Consider the following 19195-nt stretch of genomic DNA (forward strand, 5'->3'; position numbering starts at 1 on the left):
TCAAGGGCAACTGCCTTGAGTTCTGAAAAAAACAAACAAAACCCTTATGTTATTAAAACATCTTAAATGCCATATTCTATAGATCCCTGAAGTGTTTAAAGACCACCTGTCTATCTAAAACATATCTCTGTTTGACCTTGAAAACAAACCTAATGTGAATTCAAGTTTGATTGTAATAGGTGACTATTAACCATCATCCTTTTGGAAACTTCAAATGTCACTGTTAGGTATGATCTTGGTTTACTGCAGAAAACTTAAAATTTTAAATGTCATATGCCACAGATCTCGAAGAGGTTAAAGGAGCATAGCTTGTTATGCACATCCAGAGTATAAAAATTTAATTCTTAGTTGCCTGATAGAGGCTCAAACCCAAAATCATATACAGGAAGCTAGATGAAGCCTTCTTCTAGAAGTAGTTAGTAGTTACACATTTATTAGAAGTTATGGCCATCATAGGGATACCTGTATAAATTAAGACTGACAATGCATATTAAAACATAAAGCATGTTACAGATATACCACACAATTCTACAGGGTAAGCAGTTATAGTAGATCTAAACAAACTGTGAAAGATATGCTTAATAAACAGAAAGGGGTAATAAAGACCCCCTGAAATAGATTGCACAATGCTTTATTCAGTTTAAGTTTGTAAATGCTAATGAGAAAAGAACAACAGCTGTGGAGAGACATTAGATAATGGAAAACACTGCTGAATTAAATTAGCCAGTACACTTTAAAGATATATTAACCTCAGAATGGAAACCAGAATATGTGTTATGTTGGGGAAAAGGTTTTGACATTGTTTCCACAGGAGAAGAAAAACTACAGACACCATCAAAATAAGTAAAGATTAGATTTGAACAAGAGAGACCTCTTGATTAGAAGAGTTGATATTTCATCCCAACAATGTGACCACTCAGTCCAAACTAACTTATAACAAATACTTTTCATTTGATCAGACATAATTTGCCAAAAGGGAAACTCTCCAAAGTTAGGGTTTGGTTAGGGTTTTGTTTTTGTCTTTCCAGGTTAATGAAGGCATCCAACTAATGAATCTGAAGACCACTGGAAAATTGAGACATCTGAAGGAAAAGGATGAAACATGCAGAGAAAATGTTCCAAGAAAAAGAGTGAATTGGCCTATTGTTATATCATATTTCCAACAGGATAAAACTTCATAATTTTTTCCAAATGCTTGTTTCTGTTGTTCTCTACAGATATATAATGCAAATGGTGTTTTTGTAGTCCCAGTTCAATTAAAAATTAAAGCTGACTTTGGAGTTGGAGCATGGTTCTCTTCTTCTCTAAACCCAAACATGCTTGTTAAAGGAAAATCCAAAATCTCTGTCTCATGTCAGAAAAGCCACCTGATCTGGTACAGAAAAAAAAATCAATTTTAAGGGTCAATTCTATTGCCTCTAATCTCATAATTCTTTGGTTTTATTTTGACTCTCTAAAAAATTTTCTTAAGCTATAAATTAACATATATATTTTAATATTTTTCATGATAGTAATGGTCATAGAGAGTACTAACTACTTCTAGAAGAAGGCTTCATCTAGCTTCCTGTATATGATTTTGGGTTTGAGCCTCTATCAGGCAACTAAGAATTAAATTTTTATACTCTGGATGTGCAAAACAAGCTATGCTCCTTTAACCTCTTCGAGATCTGTGGCATATGACATTTAAAATTTTAAGTTTTCTGCAGTAAACCAAGATCATACCTAACAGTGACATTTGAAGTTTCCAAAAGGATGATGGTTAATAGTCACCTATTACAATCAAACTTGAATTCACATTAGGTTTGTTTTCAAGGTCAAACAGAGATATGTTTTAGATAGACAGGTGGTCTTTAAACACTTCAGGGATCTATAGAATATGGCATTTAAGATGTTTTAATAACATAAGGGTTTTGTTTGTTTTTTTTAAATGACAATGAGACATATTTGCTCTTGGCAGCATCCATCTACTTGAGAGAAGATGATGGTCATCAAAGAAACTTCATAGGGAGCTTAGTTTCTCTGTGCAAAAGTAGCCTCTGTGCAAGAAACTATCTTTGCCTTGACTGCTGACTGTATGTTGTCCTAACTGAACAACCAGGACACAAAGAAAGTGATTTCCAAACTTTGTCAAGACAAGGCTGCAGAACAGTCCTTCAAAAATCTTACTTCACAGAAAGTCTGTCAGATATTCTAGGCCCGCAGGCCAAAGATGGATACCCCAGTGTTACAGAGGAACCTTGAGTGACTGTCCAGGCAGCCAGATGTTTCTTTTATTAGTTTCGAAAGTTGTTTGTTCTGCACTTCCTGTTTACTCAGGTAGTTTTGTATCCTTCTCAGGCCTCTGATGGAGTTAACGACTAGATAGTTGTAAATTTCCTTGTTACCAAACTCAGAAAAGAAACTCACAAAAGAGGTATAAGGTGTATAAGGTTGAGAGACATAAAAGAATAGTTTTGATTTGCTAATGCAAGTTTGGGTATAAAGTGACTTGGGTACAAAATTTTGTACTCACCAAGATAAAATAAGTAATGAACTTAATTTTCCAAATGCAAATGGACTACATATTGTTAGATTCTTGCCTTTACGTATGTTGTATATAGTTATTGTACTTATTATATAAAATTTTATTATGTTAATTAAAAATCTTCCCTTTTTATTTAGACAAAAAGGGGGAAATGTTGAGTGATATTTTGATTGTATTATGGCAAGTAAAGCTTGCTTGAAGTCAGAGGGCAGAGCTTGATACTACTTGACCATAGAGGTTTGGAGGACTGTAGACAGATAGGAGACAGGAAGTAGTATGGCAGGGCTGAGAGAGGATCTTGGCCCTATTGGAGGAAGGAACAGAAGAGGCATGAGGTGACTGGTGGCTGCTCCCCTGGGCTTTTATCCCAATATCTCACTTCCAATTTTTATTAATAAAGGATAATTATTTATGGCTTCACAGGCACACATATATGAAGATAAATAAATAAATTACTTAAAAATAAAATTAAAAATGTAAGTTATCAAGTTCCAGAACAGCAACGACTAAACAGAGTAACCCTGTTGTGAAACCCTTCCCTTTGACTGGTGGTGCTCGCTTTTAATCCCAGCACTTGGGAGGCAGAGGCAGGTGGATCTCTGTGAATTAGAGAAACCCTGTCTCAAAAAACAAAACAAAACAAAACAAAACAAAACCAAAAAAAACCTTCCCTTCAGAAAAATGTTAGATATCAGAGACATCTTTTTTGTTGGGTTTTTGTTGTTTTGTTTTGTTCTGTTTTGGAGACAAAGTTTCTCTGTAGCTTTGGAGCCTTACCTGAAACTCACTCTATAGATGAGATCCTCCTGCCTCTGCCTCCCAAGTGCTGGGATTAAAGGTGTGCAGTGTGCCACCACCACTACCCGACCTAGAGTCATGTTTTTATTTTTTTTAATTATTAGGGATGGAATCAAGGGCCTTTTGATATCAGAGTTTGGGTCAGAGCACTGGGCCCTGGTAGCCCTAACAAGTTACATGTACTCAATAAACCAGCTAAAGATTATAAGTGAAAAGGAGACTTTTTAACATGGCCACATCCTACAGGAAGAGGCTCACACAAGAGGTGCATCGGCCAGTGCCCCCAATCTTTGAGGGTCCTGACATGATGTTTCTGTTCAAATAGTAGGCAAGAAGTATACATAACTAAGATCCTGATCAAAATGGGCTCCTCCTCATCACTGACTCATTGTGGCTCTCTTGAAGGTAGGTCTGACAACATGTCAGAGCTGCACGATTTGGGAGACAATATCTCCTTCTGGCTGGCACTAGGGTGCCAGCCTTTTTCTTTCTTCAGCATGAAACTCCTGGGGGAAATTTCAATTTCTTGAGACCAATTGTCTCAATAATCTCATAGCCAAAGGGAGAGTCACTGGTGTGCCTCCTTAGAATATATTCACTCCTTCCAGGACAGTAACTCTCCCACAAGTTACATTAAGCCACACCCCCACCCTTGAACACCATTTTAAAGATCTAAGAGGGCTGGGCTTAGCTCAGGGGTAGAAAAGTAGGTGCTTACTACAAATGAGGCCCTGGGTTCAGTCCTCAATACAAATGAACAAACAAACAAAAACAACACACATACACACACACAAACCCATAATCATCAGCCAAAAACACAAAAGAAAGAAAGGACAAAGTATATTACAAATAAAGGGTCACTTGTAGGAGCAGAACAGTCTTGCTTTGTCTGGCCTAGTGTGTACCACTGTGTTCTGATGACTAAGTCTTCTCATGTCTCTGTGACTGTCGCTGACTGCCTGCAAAAGCATCATGAGCATTGATTTGGCAGTCATGGCTAGATGTTAGAGAGTAATCAGATCTGTAAACACCGACCCATGGATGATGAAGGTTGATCATGACCATCTATGTTAAATACTGTGAAGGCAAAATCTTGCTGTGGAACCAGATGTTAAGAAAATACTCTTCAGGCTGCTGGGATGGCTCTGTAAAGACACCTGCGGCCAGGAGAGCCCTGTAACAGATAGGGCTGAGGGTTTCAGGGAAAACCTCATGGCCAGTGTCCACTTTGATATGTTAAATAGGTACCTCAGCCATTTGGCTCAGGTTTGAAACCTAACTTTTGGAGAGCTTGCTGTTAATCCCACCAAGCAAGAATTGACAACTATCACAATTTTTGAACCAAAATTTGAAACAAGTTTTATTAACTACTAGCCAGAACCATGGACACTGGGCACCCAGTCCATGGCTTATAGTTCATAGTCAGAGGCTTATAAAGGCAAAACCCACAAAGCTATATACTTCCTACCTTCATCCTGTTGGGGAAAAGCCAACATCCTGAAGTACTTCCTGCCTATGTACCTCCCACCTATGTGTGATCAAACATGGCCTTTGCAGTTGAGGCAACCAAGCTTGTTTACAGTAGCTTGTTATCTTACATGAACAGTCCCCAGAATTCCAGGAAGTTATCTGTCCTTGGGCAAGTGAGGCTTACAGGTTAGAGGCATTTGTTTTGTAGATCTCTTAAGCACAGTAATTTAAACTTGAAACATAACTGTAGCCATCACAATTGTCCATTATTGTGGAAAGTTAGGATAGGAACTCAAGCAGCAGCTTGAAACAGAAACCTCTAGAAAGGGGGACTCTGCTGCCTCACTCACCTTCTTGTACAGCCGAGGACCAACTTCTCAGAGACTGGTTCTACTCACAGTGGGCTGGGCCCTACTACATCAATTAACAGTGGAGATGATCCCACAGACATGCTTACGGGCCAATATAATCTGGGTAACACCTTAATTGATATTCTCTTCTTCACTGACTGGACTGTCTCCCATTGACAGTGAAAGCTAAGGAGGACATGCTTTTATCTTGATTTGAAATTATTTTATTTATTTATTTGAGACATGGCCTGGTCTGGAACTCTCTGTAGAACAGGCTACACTTGAACTCAGAAATCTGCCTGCCTCTGCTTCTGAATGCTGGGATTAAAGGTGTGCACTATCACACCTGGCCCATTATTTTTATTTGTGTGTGTGTGTGTATGCAAGTATGTGAATGCAGGTGTCTTTTTCTATATAAGAAAGGGATTAAAAACCTGATTCCAGTGTTGCTCTAGGGGAAGAAACATACACCAAAGCCCTTCAAAGAGGAGAATATTCACTAAGTTCCTTTACCATGACATACAGGCTGGGCAGAGGTGGTGCACACCTTTAATCCCAACACTTGGGAGGCAAAGGCAGGCGGATCTCTGTGTGTTTGAAGTTACAGAGAAACCCTGCTTCAGGGGGAAGAAAAAAGGCAAGTCCACTGGATTCACCATACCTGCTTGATCCCTTCTGTGTCTACCTCCACAGGACACTGTCTTCTGCTTGTCTTTAACCTAAAAATTTAGAATCTCCTTGTCTGAAAAGTGGGTGAGTACAGGCTATTGCTAGCTAGCTATCCCAAAATGCCCCTAGGAACAGCTAAGGGAAAAGGCAGCTATCAATTTGCTGGCCCTTGATTTTGAGCCACATAGTTATTAAAATCAAAAGACAACCCAATGAGTTGTGTTTGGAAGCTGGAATATCCTATGTCCATACTGGATGGCCTTTCCATTGAGAATTTACCTGCTTTGACTCCTGCTGTAGCTCAGATATGGTTTGAATGTACCCTACCTCAAACTCTATGTGTCAACTGTTGAGTCCTCACTGAAGTGGGGGAACTTTAAGAATTCAGACCTGAAGTTGGTTGGGGTGGTGCCATTATGGGACCCTAGTCTTTCCATAGTCTTGAGAGGGGATCTCTGTCTTCTTGTCTTGATGGTGCTATGCCCTTGAAGCTCCAAAATGCTGATCTACATGGATATTTTCTTCGTAAAGTCTCAGGCCATTTCATTATAGTTATAGAAAAACCTATTAATACAGTTCCTCTGTAGAGTTATAGTTTGTCTTCTTTGGCTACATGAATACACAGTTTTCCTGTATTTGCATACCTGCTGTGAGTGCTCGTACATAGAATGCCCTGTTTTAATCTTAACTGCTTTCCCCTGAGGAGTGGCCATACCCAATGGCCAACATTTACAAAGAGGAAAAAGGGCTACAATCTGGGATTTTTAGAGGTAAAAACCGAAGGGATTTTAATGGTAAGACCTGTTCTGAGGCAGGGAAATTCCTTCACACAGGTTTCGAGATGTCTAGCAAGTTTTCCCTGGATTTCCTCTCCTTCTAACCCACCTTCATTTTCTCTTTTGCTAAACTTAGGCTCTGCTTCAGCTAGAAAACCCGAATTGATTCTTTCTCCCCAACTCTCCCCGCCCCACACACACACTACACTTTCATTTTCTGGAAAACAGAGCTGGAGGCCACTAAGGCCTAGAAAAGGAAGCCCATTTATCCAGATCATATTTGGATCCAGGTGTCTCTATCTTTACATGCTTTCTCTATACTCCAAGGACAAAATTCTTAGCCCCTTCCTGACCCCCACCCCTGACCATTTCCCATTCTACAAATCCAGGCCTGAAACTTCCCTAGAAGATTCTCTTCCTCTGAGAGATCAGACAGCCCTCATCTTCATATGACTGTAAATTCCCTTTTGTTCCATGACCCCTTTTCTCTTCTAGATATAAAATTATTGACAGGAGGGTCATAGAAGTTTCTGCCTTATTATTTACGAATATTCCACCAAGGGGCTAGACAGATAGTACACCAGTTAGGAACACTTGCTGCTCTTGTTGAGGACCTAGTTTGGTTCCCAGCACCCAAGTTAAGTGGTCAGAAAGAAAAAAACAAAAACAAACAAACAAACAAAAAATCACTGTTACTTTAGCCCCAGGGGATCTGGTGCCCTCTTCTGGCCTCTTCTAGCACCTGCATTTGTGTGCAACACTACACAAACATACACATAACTGAAAATAAAATAAATGGTTAAAAAAAAAGAGAGAGAGAGAGAGCCCACAACCAGTTAAGTGGTCAGCTAGTTAAGTGACAAAGGCAACTCAAAAGCCAAGTTCTTAGCTCAGGATTCCTTTTATGACATGGAAATTTGTTTTTTCATGTATGTATGTTCTCTATTTTAAGCATTTATTTAGCTGGATGGGGTGGCTCACACCTTTAATCCTCATACTTGGAAGGCAGAGGCAGGAGGATCTCTGTGAGTTCGAGGTCTGCCTGATCTACAGAGTGAGAGTGAGTTCCAGGACAGCGAGCAAGCACTACATGGAGAGACATTCTCTCAAAAAAAAAAAGATTTATTTAGTGTGTGTGTGTGTGTGTGTGTGTGTGTGTGTGTGTGTGTGTTTGCCTTCACCAGTGAATGTATAACACATATGTGCAGGAGACCACAGAGACCAGACAAGGACACAGAATGCTCTGCCACTAGAGTTATAGGAGGTTGTGACCCAACATGGGTGCTGAAAACCAAACCCATGTCTTCTACAAGAGCAGAAACTGCCTAGCCATTTGGACCAGCCTCCTCTCTGTCATAACCTCATGCTTTCTATGAACCCCATACTTCTAATTGTTTTTGAAATATGTATGTGGATGAGCCTGAGTATATGCCTGTGCACCATGTGCCTGCAGGAGCCCGCAAAGCTCAGAAGAGGTATTGGATCCTTGGAACTGGAGTTACAAGCGATTGTGAGTCACAGTGTGAGTACCGAGGACTGAACCTGCATCCTCTTCAAGAGCTGCGAGTGCTCTCAGCTACTAAGCTTTCTATCTCTCCAGTCCTTAGCTGTTTATTTTTAGATTGTTACCACCACCGTCATCCATTCATCTGTCCCCTGCCTAGCAATAAGTGATGGCGCTCTATAGCCATTACTATTTGCCCATCTCCTTAACTCATTTCTTTTATATCCTAGATTACTATAGTTTTAGATTCCTAGTGTCCTTCACATTGGAGCATCATAGAGAACAGAGTTGACATAGCAGGAACAGGGTAGAATATTTTTGTCTAGCATACATAAAGCCCTAGGTTTGATCTCCAAAAGCAGCAAACACAACTTGCAGAGCAGAAAGGAGGACAGCTGGGACCATAGTCAACATGATAAAGGAAACTGACCCAACTCTTGCCTAATAGGACTCATAGGAGTCAGGGACTACGGAGACACTGCCTGGATTTCAAACATTGCTGTCAATTGCCTATGTCAGCTGCCAACTCTGTAGACCAATGTGATTTCTCATGCTGTGAATGGTGTTAGAATTGATCTAAATCTGGGGCTTAAATGGTCAGGACTGGAAGGGCTGAGAGAAGCAGAGTTCAGACACATGCTCCTGGTCCTACCTCTTTGGGTGCTCTGTACCCACCAAACCCTTCTTCTTCTTGATCCACTTGAGTGAGTTTCTTCTGCAACCAAGTATGAACTAAGGCCCTTCCCTTCTCTGCAGACCTGAAAGCTAAGTCTGACAGGTGGGGGTGGACATGGCATCCTGCTTGTGGGTGTCGCTCCTCCTTCGATGACTGATTGCCAAGAGGGCCAGTTGTACAGGCCCAGAAACTCGAGCTAGTACTGAGCTCATGTTTGCAACAGCTGTGCTTTGCCCAGGAGATGGCATTTTTCAGCCTCTTTCCCTACCTTTTTTCTTTTCTTTCCTCAAGACAGGTTTTCTCTGTGTGGTGCTGGCCACCCTGGAACAATTCTGAACAGTTAGGATTATAAGTTAGTGCCATCGTACCCGACTCTCTTTTGTTTTGTTTTTAATGGCATACATTGAACTCTTACATTTATGGTTGTGAGCCTAGCCTTTAACGACTGAGCTATCCCTCCAGCCCGCTAGTGGGATACATTGAAATGCAGTAAATTTCAAATGTTTAGCACAATGCCTAGAACATAGTAAGTACCCGATAGATGATTTGTTTTATTTTGTTTAGAGTCGGTGTGTCAAGGTCTCACGTAGTTAACATGGCTTCAAACATAGCCAAGGAAGACTTGGAATGCTTGATTCATTTGCCTCTACCTTCCAAATGCTGGGGTTGCAAGGACAGGATACCTGGGACACCTGGCTATGCTTCCTAGTTGATTAGATGCTGTATTCATCTCTTGTTCCTGTTGCTATGACAAAGCGTCTGTCTGAAGCCATGTAAGGAAGGAAAGGTTCACCCTGGCTCACAGTTTTAAAGTACAGCCCATCATGACAGGAGAGGCATTCCAGTAGGAACACAAGGCATGGTTACATTATGTTCATAGCCGGGAAGCAGAAAGAAATTAATGCTGCTTCTCAGTTCTCCACCCCCCCCCATAGGACAGTGGTGTGGACAACCTGGCCACCCCAATTAACCCAATCTAGAAACTCCCTCATACACTCAGAATTTTGTTTTCATGATAATGTTATTTATTTACTTACTTATTTTGATTTTTGAGACAGGGTTTCTCTGTTTAGCTGTGGAGACTGTCCAGGAACTCACTTTCTAGACCAGACTCAAACTCACAGAGATCTTCCTGCCTCTTCGTCCCAAGTGCTGAGATTGCACCCTTTTCCCTTTTTATGTGGTCACCAAGAAGCTCGGAGATAAACACAAACTCAATGGCAACCTTTCTGATTTACTTTCCTCTTCAAACAATTCTGTCATCAACAGTATAACATGCCTGCCCTTCACTTTCAGCTGTCTTAAACCTTCTCATAGCATCAAAGCGAATGACACTGGAGTCTTCTTTTAATCACATGACCTTCTCAGATTGTTCCCATTGACCTCCTTTCATATATATATACATATTTCATATATATATACATATATATGTGTATATATATCACACACACACACACACACACACAGGTCCTGTTTCCCAAACTAGTTCTCCGAGGAACACGATGTTAAGAACCCAAGGCAGGCATGGTAGTTCATGCTGTAATTCCAACACTGGGGAGGCAGAGGCCAGGGAATTACTGAAAGTTCAAAGTCAACCTGGTCAACACAGCAAGTTCTGGGCCAGGCACAGCTACTGAGTGAGACTCTATCTAAGAAACTAAAAAACTGAAGATTGGAAACAAAAACAAAATTTAAAAATTCCTTAATAGTTATTCTTAGTGACCAAAGTTGAAAACTGCTGTATATTCTCTCTGAATATTCTAATATATATTAGGCTTAATATATAATATTATTTACTAAATATTGAGAAGTCCTCAAAAAAGAAAGCTGTTTTGAATTTTTATAATTCAGTCAGTGTTCATTCATGAATTTATTTGTGCACAGAGAACACTTTCTTGCAAGTCTCTATTGATCTTTCCCAGACCAACTTTCCACGATAGTAATATCTTGTCCTGTGACCAGGAGTCATGGCCCCTTGTGCGGCACTGTTAAGTGTTGCTAAGCATCCGGATCTGCTCTGTAAGGCTCCTGATTCCCACCTTAAAATGTGGGAATAACAATCATCCACACTTAGGAGAGATGTTGGATGATGTACACCTTGGAAACAAGGTTCTACAGAGACAGTGCCATTTTCTCAGGGACACAAGCACAGAAAGCAGTAAGTGCCATCATTAGATACTGCAAGCCTACGGGAGCAGATGTGCCACACCAGTGTTCAGTCCCCAGAGGGATTTATATTCATTTTCTATACTTCAGTAAACAAACCATTTCATGTCCGTGCATGTTCTAAACAGACAGCAAAGGAAAGAAGAGAAATGAAAAGGAATAGAGGACCAGAAGATAACTCACCTGATAAAAGTGCTCTCTGTTCAAGCCCGGAGTTCAATCCTCAGAACCCACGGTAGAAGGAGAAAACCAATTCCCCAAAGCTGCCCTCTGACCTCTGCGTGTGCTTCATGGCGTGTGTGCATGCCCTTACTCTTACACACACTATCATCATCATCATCATAATAATAATAATAAAATAAAATTTTTGAGAAAGAAAAAGACTGAAAAATTTAGAGGGTATAATATCTTGTTGTTCTTTTTTGTTTGTTTGGTTTTCAAGACTGGGTTTCTTTGTGTAGTCGTGGCTATACAGGAACTTGCTCTTAGACCAGACTGGCCTTGAACTCAGAGATCCTCCTGCCTCTGCCTCCCAAGTGGTGGGATTAAAGGCATTTATCACCCCACTGGTTGATCTTAACTATAAATTCTATTGAATTTAAAATTATCATGGAGCCGGGTGCACCTGGGAGGCAGAGTCAGGCAGATCTCTGTGAATTTGAGTCTGGTCTAGAAAGTGAGTTCCAGGACAGGCTCCAAAGCTAAACAGAGAAACCCTGTCTCAAACAACAACAAAAGTTCCTGAATGAAAAAGAAATACAAAGGAAAGGAAATGGCGTGGCTGCTCATAAGTATGGTGAGGGACAAAGTTTATTTTATATGTAGGAGAACACAGTCAGAGGCAGGACATCTGGGAGAGTACAGAGTGGTCGGAAATGACCAGGCTGAGCTGGGCCATGGGGAAGAAGGGAAAGCGGAGATAGGGGAATGAAGTGGAGCAGTCAGGAAGCCAAAGGGACAAAAGGGACCTGTACCTAGAAATGTCTGGATTATATAGGGAAGAGCTCTTCAGGAAGGGCAGCCCAGCCGCTGGTCTGGAGGATGACATGTTTGATGCCAATTTGGGCAATATCACAAGTCAATCCTTTTCCCACCAAGCCCCTTGCTTTTTTTACTCAGGAGGGCAGTGCTCTGAAAATTGTCCTTTGCTATCTTGTTATAAGCAACAAATACGTCTCATCTCTATCCCCCCCCCTCTGAACCCATCATACTCAATTGTTAATATGCAGTTAAATATGTTTGGGAGTGTCCTTGGTGGTCTTCCTCATGTGGGTTTAATAAGACACACCCTAATGTTGCAATTGGACCATTGTTAGGAAATAAATATAACCGGACTTTCTTTGGGTTGCCTGCTCCCAAATAATGATAGGGAGACTTATTGAGAAGTATGAATGCTTGGCCTTAGCTTAGGGTTATTCTCAACTAGCTCTTATGACTTAAATTAACCCATTTACATTAACCTACTTTCTGCCGTGTGGATCACTAACTCTCCTCCATATTGTACATGTTGACTTCCTCCACATCTACATGGTGTACAAAAAGGATTATCCCACAACAAGTATACCTTTCCACCATATCTCTAAAGTGATACTAAACAGGCACCATCTTTGGAAGGAATCATTCAGAGATGTTCTGAAGGATATCTGTTGAAACAACACTGGGAATGTCGCCTAAAAGGAGGTTGCAAGACCTTAAACTATGAGATATTTTCAGCTTTTCTAGACATTGTCAATGACTCTTCAAAATGGACTTCTAGCTTAATACTTCCTCCAAGTGTGCATGAGGGTTCTCATCTTCCTGCATATTTTAATTTAATCTAAACTTATTTACTGTTGTTATATGTGTGATGCCTGTGTGGGTATGTATCCCATAGTGCAACTGTAGAGAGCAGAGAACTCCACTCACGGAGGCCTTCTTTGGTCCACTGAGTGATGGGACTGTTTCACATTAGCCGGATGTCCCCTTAAAGGAAATTCAGCTTGTGGACCCCCTCTAACAAATCAAGATGGAGAGTCAGTGGTACCTGTACCATGAATTGACAGTACTGCCTGGAAAGGATCATTAATCTAAAAGGCATCCTAAGTGTAAAAAATAGGGCAGTGTGGGACAGTGAATAAACGCACTTGCTGCTAAAACTGACAACCCATCTTCCATCCCCAGGTCCTACACGGTGAAGGAAAACAACTTCTACCAAAAGTTGTCATCCAGTCTCTCTTCATGACACCATGAACAACTGTTGTGTGACCGAGTTTTCCTGGCACACACACACACACACACACACACACACACACACACACACAGAGAGAGAGAGAGAGAGAGAGAGAGAGAGAGAGAGAGAGAGAGAATAAATCAATGAATGTAAAAACAAAAAGAACACAGTAATTATAGGGTTGATCAGACTCAAAATTTTTAAAAAAAACATTAGCAGAAGGGGCTGGAGAGATAACTCAGAAGAAAAAAGCCTTTGCTGCTTCTCCAGAGGACCTGAATTCAGTTCCCAGCACCCACCTGGCAGCTCACAACCATCTGTAATTCCAGTTCCAGAGGATCCATTGCCCTCTTTTGGTCTCTGAGAATACTAGACATGCACATACTACACAGACACCTATGCAGGCATAAAAATAACTTTAAAAAACCAGAGAAAGTACAGAATGTGTTATAATCATAAAGAAATCTCTGTTCTCCACATATTCTATAATAGGTTTATACAATGGTATACTAATAATCCAAAATCATAATGAAAACCTGTAGTGATATATCATTTATGAGTTAGTAAAGCTTGCCTCAGGATTCGGAAAGCAAAGTCATCCACAAGCTATAGAAGCCAGGTATATACCTTTAATCCCAGCAGCCAGAAACTAGGAGGTGGTGGGACACACTTTTAATCCTAGGACTCAGGATTAAATCTCTGTAAATCCAAGGCCACCCAGTTCTACACAAGATTGAATCAGTCTAAAAGAGAATTATAACTCACACCTTTAATCCCAGGACTCAGGATAGGTATTTGAGATAAGAGCAAGGACTCAGTAGGAGGCATTCATTCTCCAGCCATGCTGAGGAGAGCTTACAGTCTGAGGCTTGGTGAGAGCTTGTGGAGACAGGGTCAGCCCTTTCAGTCTGGGTAGAGGTAAGAAGCTAGTGGCAGGCTGTTTTGCTTCCCTAACCTTCAGGTTGAACCCAATTACCTGCCTGTGGGTCTTTTATTTGTTGTGTTACAAAACCCCAAACTAAAATGTGAGCCAATGAGATTATAATGTTTCAAAGTTTCTCAGGAAGCACGGAGACACTCAGGTCAGGAAAGAAACCAAGCACAGAGAAGTAGAAGGCTCTCTCCCCTTTGTGAGCCATTCAAAGTAAAGTTGAAAGGGCTGGGAAACTGTAGTCTTTCATCAGATGGCAGAGGAAGTGGTCAAACGCCGAGGCTGAGAAATGCATTGAAAAAGTACTGGTTAAGACAGAATGAGAGAGAATGAAGTGAGGCCTCTGCCACGTTCTAGGTACCCTGGAATAGGATGGAATAGCTGACAAAAATCTTAGCCGCTGGGGGCCTGCAAGGGTAACCTTTTTACTAGGGAGGACATCCAGAACATCGAGCCTGAGATGGGGCATCCCCAAAGCGAGACTCATACCCCTAGACCAACAAGCCAGCACATGATGCTACATTCCCTTTATTAGCAGATGTTGTGGCTACATATGCCAAGTGTGCATGGCTGCTCACTCCCACTGTGGTTTGTCTGTGTATCACGTTAAGTATAACTTTGCAAAGGGATTATTCTCAGTTCATTTTCATCTCATGACCACCCTGTCATACACATAGCCACCATTTTCCTCACGTGTTTAGTGACATGTAGATAATTTGAAATTTCCTACTGATTTGTGTAAGCCAGTAAGAAGCTGGGAATGATAGTCCGTGCCTTACTCTTAGCACCAAGGCCGCTCTCTGCAGCATATGGAGCTGAGGCCAGCCTGAGCTACATACACAGAAAAGCCAAGATGCAGGTGCTGAGGAATAGGTTATACTGTACCACCAGGCAGTGGTGGCGCACACCTTTAATCCTAGCACTCAGGGGGCAGAGGCAGGTGGATATCTGTGAGTTTCAGGCCAACCTGGTCTACAAAGTGTGTTCCAGGACAGCCAAGGCTACACAGAGAAACTGGAAAGCTAAAACAAAAAGTATCACTTGGAGTCAGAAGACCAAGGTGTGAGCGACATCATTGCCGATTACTCCTGTTACGAAGTGAGTTAGATTTCTTCCGTTTTGATCTTCAGTTGTGACTGTAAGACAGAGGAGTTGAGGAAGAGTGCTGCGGTGGAGTTAAGAGACAAGCAATGCACTAAGTGTGCCTACTGTTTGAGTGGCAGGCATGAAGAGCCAGCCTCATGAGCACATTGCTGTATGTGTGTATGTGGGGCTCTCACATGGCTGAAGGTGTGTCTACTGCTCCCTCTTGACCTTTAAACAAGGAACCCACATTTTCATTCTACACTGTTCCCTGAAGATGATGCTTATGAGCATGCTGGTGCACACCACACAAGGGAAATGGTTCAAAGCCATAAATGAAAATACAAGCTGTGCTTATGTGTAGGTGGCTTTTAAGGTGGGTTTCATTCTCTCTCTCTGTCTCTCTCTGTCTCTCTCTCTGTCTCTCTCTCTCTCTCTCTCAAGATTTAGTCTATGTAGCTCAGGCCAGCTTGGAATTCTCTGTGTAGCCTAAGATGACTTTGAACCTCTAACCCTCTTGCCTCAGCCTTCAAAGGACTGGGATTTCAGGCATGCTTAGCATTTCCTCCCTATTCTTCTATATATTCTATGTTGGTTTTTCTTAGTTTTGTTTTGGTTTTGGTTTTTTTTTTGTTTGTTTGTTTGTTTTGTTTTATTTCAAGACAGGATTTCTCTATGTAGCCCTAGCTGTCCTGGAACTACCTCTGTTGACCAAGCTGGCCTCAAACTCACAGAAATCCACCTGCCTTTGCCTCCTGAGTCCTGGGATTAAAGTTGTGGGCCATCACCAGTTGCCTGTAGTCTATGTTTTTTATAATGACCATATATTTTTTTCTGATCAGAAAAAAAGTGAATACATGTACATTTACAAAAATTTCCTCCCTATTTTGCAGATGAGAAAACCCACGGTACCCGATAGGAAATGACTCATAGAGGATCACGTAACGATCAGTGGCTGTGTGACCATGCTCAGGAAACTGTGCCCATTTCATACCCTAATCACTTAGGTCTGTGTTACCAGGAATTTTGCCAATACAAATCTTTTGAGTGTCTGTTTTTGTCTGAACGCTTTCACTGTGCTATACAGAGAGCATTGCTCCTCCACAGCCCAGGGGTAGTTGCTTATGCTCTTCAGTCAAGGTTAACTACTAGGGGAGCTTCCAAAATCAAAGCCCTATTCTCATGGGGCTTCCAGCAAGCTCTTACTGATCCATGTGCACCCGTGACATCGGAGCTACCATGAAGACTCTAAATTTAAGAACTGTGGTGTGGGTGGGGGATGGAACTGATTGTCAGAGGAGCAACCAAGAACACTTGGCACAAAACCTTTGTCCCAGAGCCGTTCACAAATTAACCAAATGCTCTGCCCTTTTACTTCCCACAGCTGCCCTCTATAAACACCAAAGGCAAGTGTGGAGGGAGAGGACCTTGTGGACTCTTTGCAGTTTGTAGATTCTGCAGTTCACAGAGCTTTGACGAATGTCTGGTAAGCTCTCCTGTGGCAGCCCATCCTACTCATACAAGCATCTGCTCCCTTGGCAAGTGGTCCAGGTCTGAGCCTGCTGTGGACTGTGGAACCTTCAGGGTCCATGAACATCCCTGTATTTTATCCCTGGTTCCCTGACTTCCTGGGAGAACCCCAGAGAAGTTTTAGTTCCTCTCTACAGGGCAGTAATTCTCATAGTTTAGTGTCTTTAAGGGATCTCCATGGTTACCTGGGCTGATGCAAAGGAGTCTCTTAAACAGCTTGGCTGATCTGGACCATCTTTGTATGAATATTAACAGCCCCTTGTGTTGTGCTCTCTTCATCCTATGCCAACAAGGCCATTTACCTTTACTTTCTTGATCTGATTTAATGAATTTTTCATTTTTATTAAACTTTAGTTAATGTTTATTATTAATTAATTAATAATTCTTATTTTCAGACAAGGTCTCATTGTGTAGCTCAGGATGGCCTTGAACACACAATCATCTTGCTTCAACTTCCCACACATTGGATTACAGTGGTACATTCCTGACTTATGATTTATTTTTATCCTCATACTAACCTTTATAAACTAGGCACCATGATTATTATTTTTAACAGGGCAAAAAAGGCAATGTTACACAGGCAGTGGTGGTATACACCTTTAATTCCTTTAATCCCAGCACTTGGATGGCAGATGGATCTCTGTGAGTTTGAGGCCAGCCTGGTCTACAGAGTGGGTTCCAGGCCAGTCAGAGCTGTTACACAGAGAAACTGTCTCAAAAAAACCTAAAATAAATAAATAAATAAATAAATAAATAAATAAATAGTCAGAGTAACTTGCTTAAAAACACGCCTAAGGACTGGAGGGGGGCTCAGTGGAAGAGCGCTTTCTGAGCATGCCCAAGGCCCTAGGTTTGATCCTTAGTCCTGCTACACACAGCTAATCAGACCCCACGGGAAGGAGGCTGGGATATAAACATGTGTATACAAGGCCCTGAGCTCAATCTCTAGCATCAAAACTCAAACCCAAACAAAACAAAACAAAGCCCTCACAGCAACTGCAATACCAAGAGTGAACCTGAATGTCCGCTATGGACTTGAGGTGGCAATGACTGCAGAAGAAAAAAACCAAAAAAGCCTTTCTGCTTTTGGATGCTAATAGTGGAGTATGGGGAGCAGAGGAAGGTCTGAGTGAATACTATGGTGAAGCTTTCCCCTGGTGAGGCTCAGAGATGTGACAAAGCCTTCTTCTGGTCCAAGTACAAATGTTAATTAAAGATTAACCAGTGAGTACAAAAACTAGCAACTGGCAGCTTCCCCTCCCAGGATGACTACTGCCTGGGACTGTTCCCCGCACCCCACATAGACTTCCCGCTGGAACTAGGAACCCTTCTTCCCGTGCAGTACATAGTAAAAGAGATGAGCTTCCCACCATTGGGAAGTTAGTGCACTCCAACAGAGCAAGCATAACCCACCCCTTCCCAGCTTTTCTGTAATGTCCATTTGTCTCTACTTTCTTCATTTGTCATCAACCTAAGTCCTGTTTCCAAGACCAAGCTGTGAAGGGAGAGGAACCTGGCAGACCAGAAGAAGTATATGAAGCCTGCTTCAACTTTATGCTCTAAAAAGTAGTCTGTTAGACCAGCAGTAGGAACTAGGAATACGTCCAACACATGCAAAGCCTTAGGTCCCATCCAAAAAGCATCCTCCCCACCACACCCCATAACTGTTCTAGAAAGCAGGAGGACCAGGAGCTAAAAGTAGATTTTTTTCCTTGGGTAACAGTGAGTTATTACTACCAACAACCTTAAACATCACCACATAGCATCTGTATCAACTATATGTTGCATGCCACAGTGTGTGTGTGTGTGTGTGTGTGTGTGTGTGTGTGTGTGTTGGAGTTGAAAGTTGGAGGTTAAGTACCAGCATGGGTTTTCACTAGACCCTCTGCATTGCATGTATGTTTAGTTGTTTAGCTTGATGTTTTTTTAATGGGACTTATAACAGTGAGAGTGGGGTTCTCTGACTCTTTTGCCTGCTCTTGGAACCCTTTCCAGTAAAGTTGCCTCACCCAGCCTTGATGTAAGGATTTGTGCCTAGTCTTACTGTATCTTGTTATACCATGTTCCGCTGATATCCCTGGGAGGCCTGCTCTTTTCTGAAGGGAAGTGGAGAAGGAATGAATCTGCGGAAGAGGGGGGTGTGGTGGGGCTGGGAGGGATGGAGGAAGAGGAAGGGGAGACTGCGGTTGGAATGTATTGTATGAGAGAAGAATAAATAAAAAGAAGACAAGGATCAATTGTGGCAGAGTTTAGCAGCTTCATCTAGTTCTTTGTGTTGCTACCTTCTGCCCAGGAGCCCAGTTAATAAAGGGTTTGCTTGAATTACCTCCTTCAATTGCTGAGATCAAACTACTTTCTCTGAGTTCCAGGAGAACATCAAACCACTCCACCACTCCACCCCTCCTTTTTTTGATTTTTTGAGACAGGGTTTCTCTCTATTGATTTGGAGCCTGTCCTGGAACTAGCTTTGTAGACCAGGATGACCTCAAACTCATAAAAGATCCACCTG

Source organism: Phodopus roborovskii, unplaced genomic scaffold (genome assembly GCF_943737965.1).
Source record: "Phodopus roborovskii unplaced genomic scaffold, PHOROB, whole genome shotgun sequence".
NCBI lineage: Eukaryota > Metazoa > Chordata > Mammalia > Rodentia > Cricetidae > Phodopus > Phodopus roborovskii.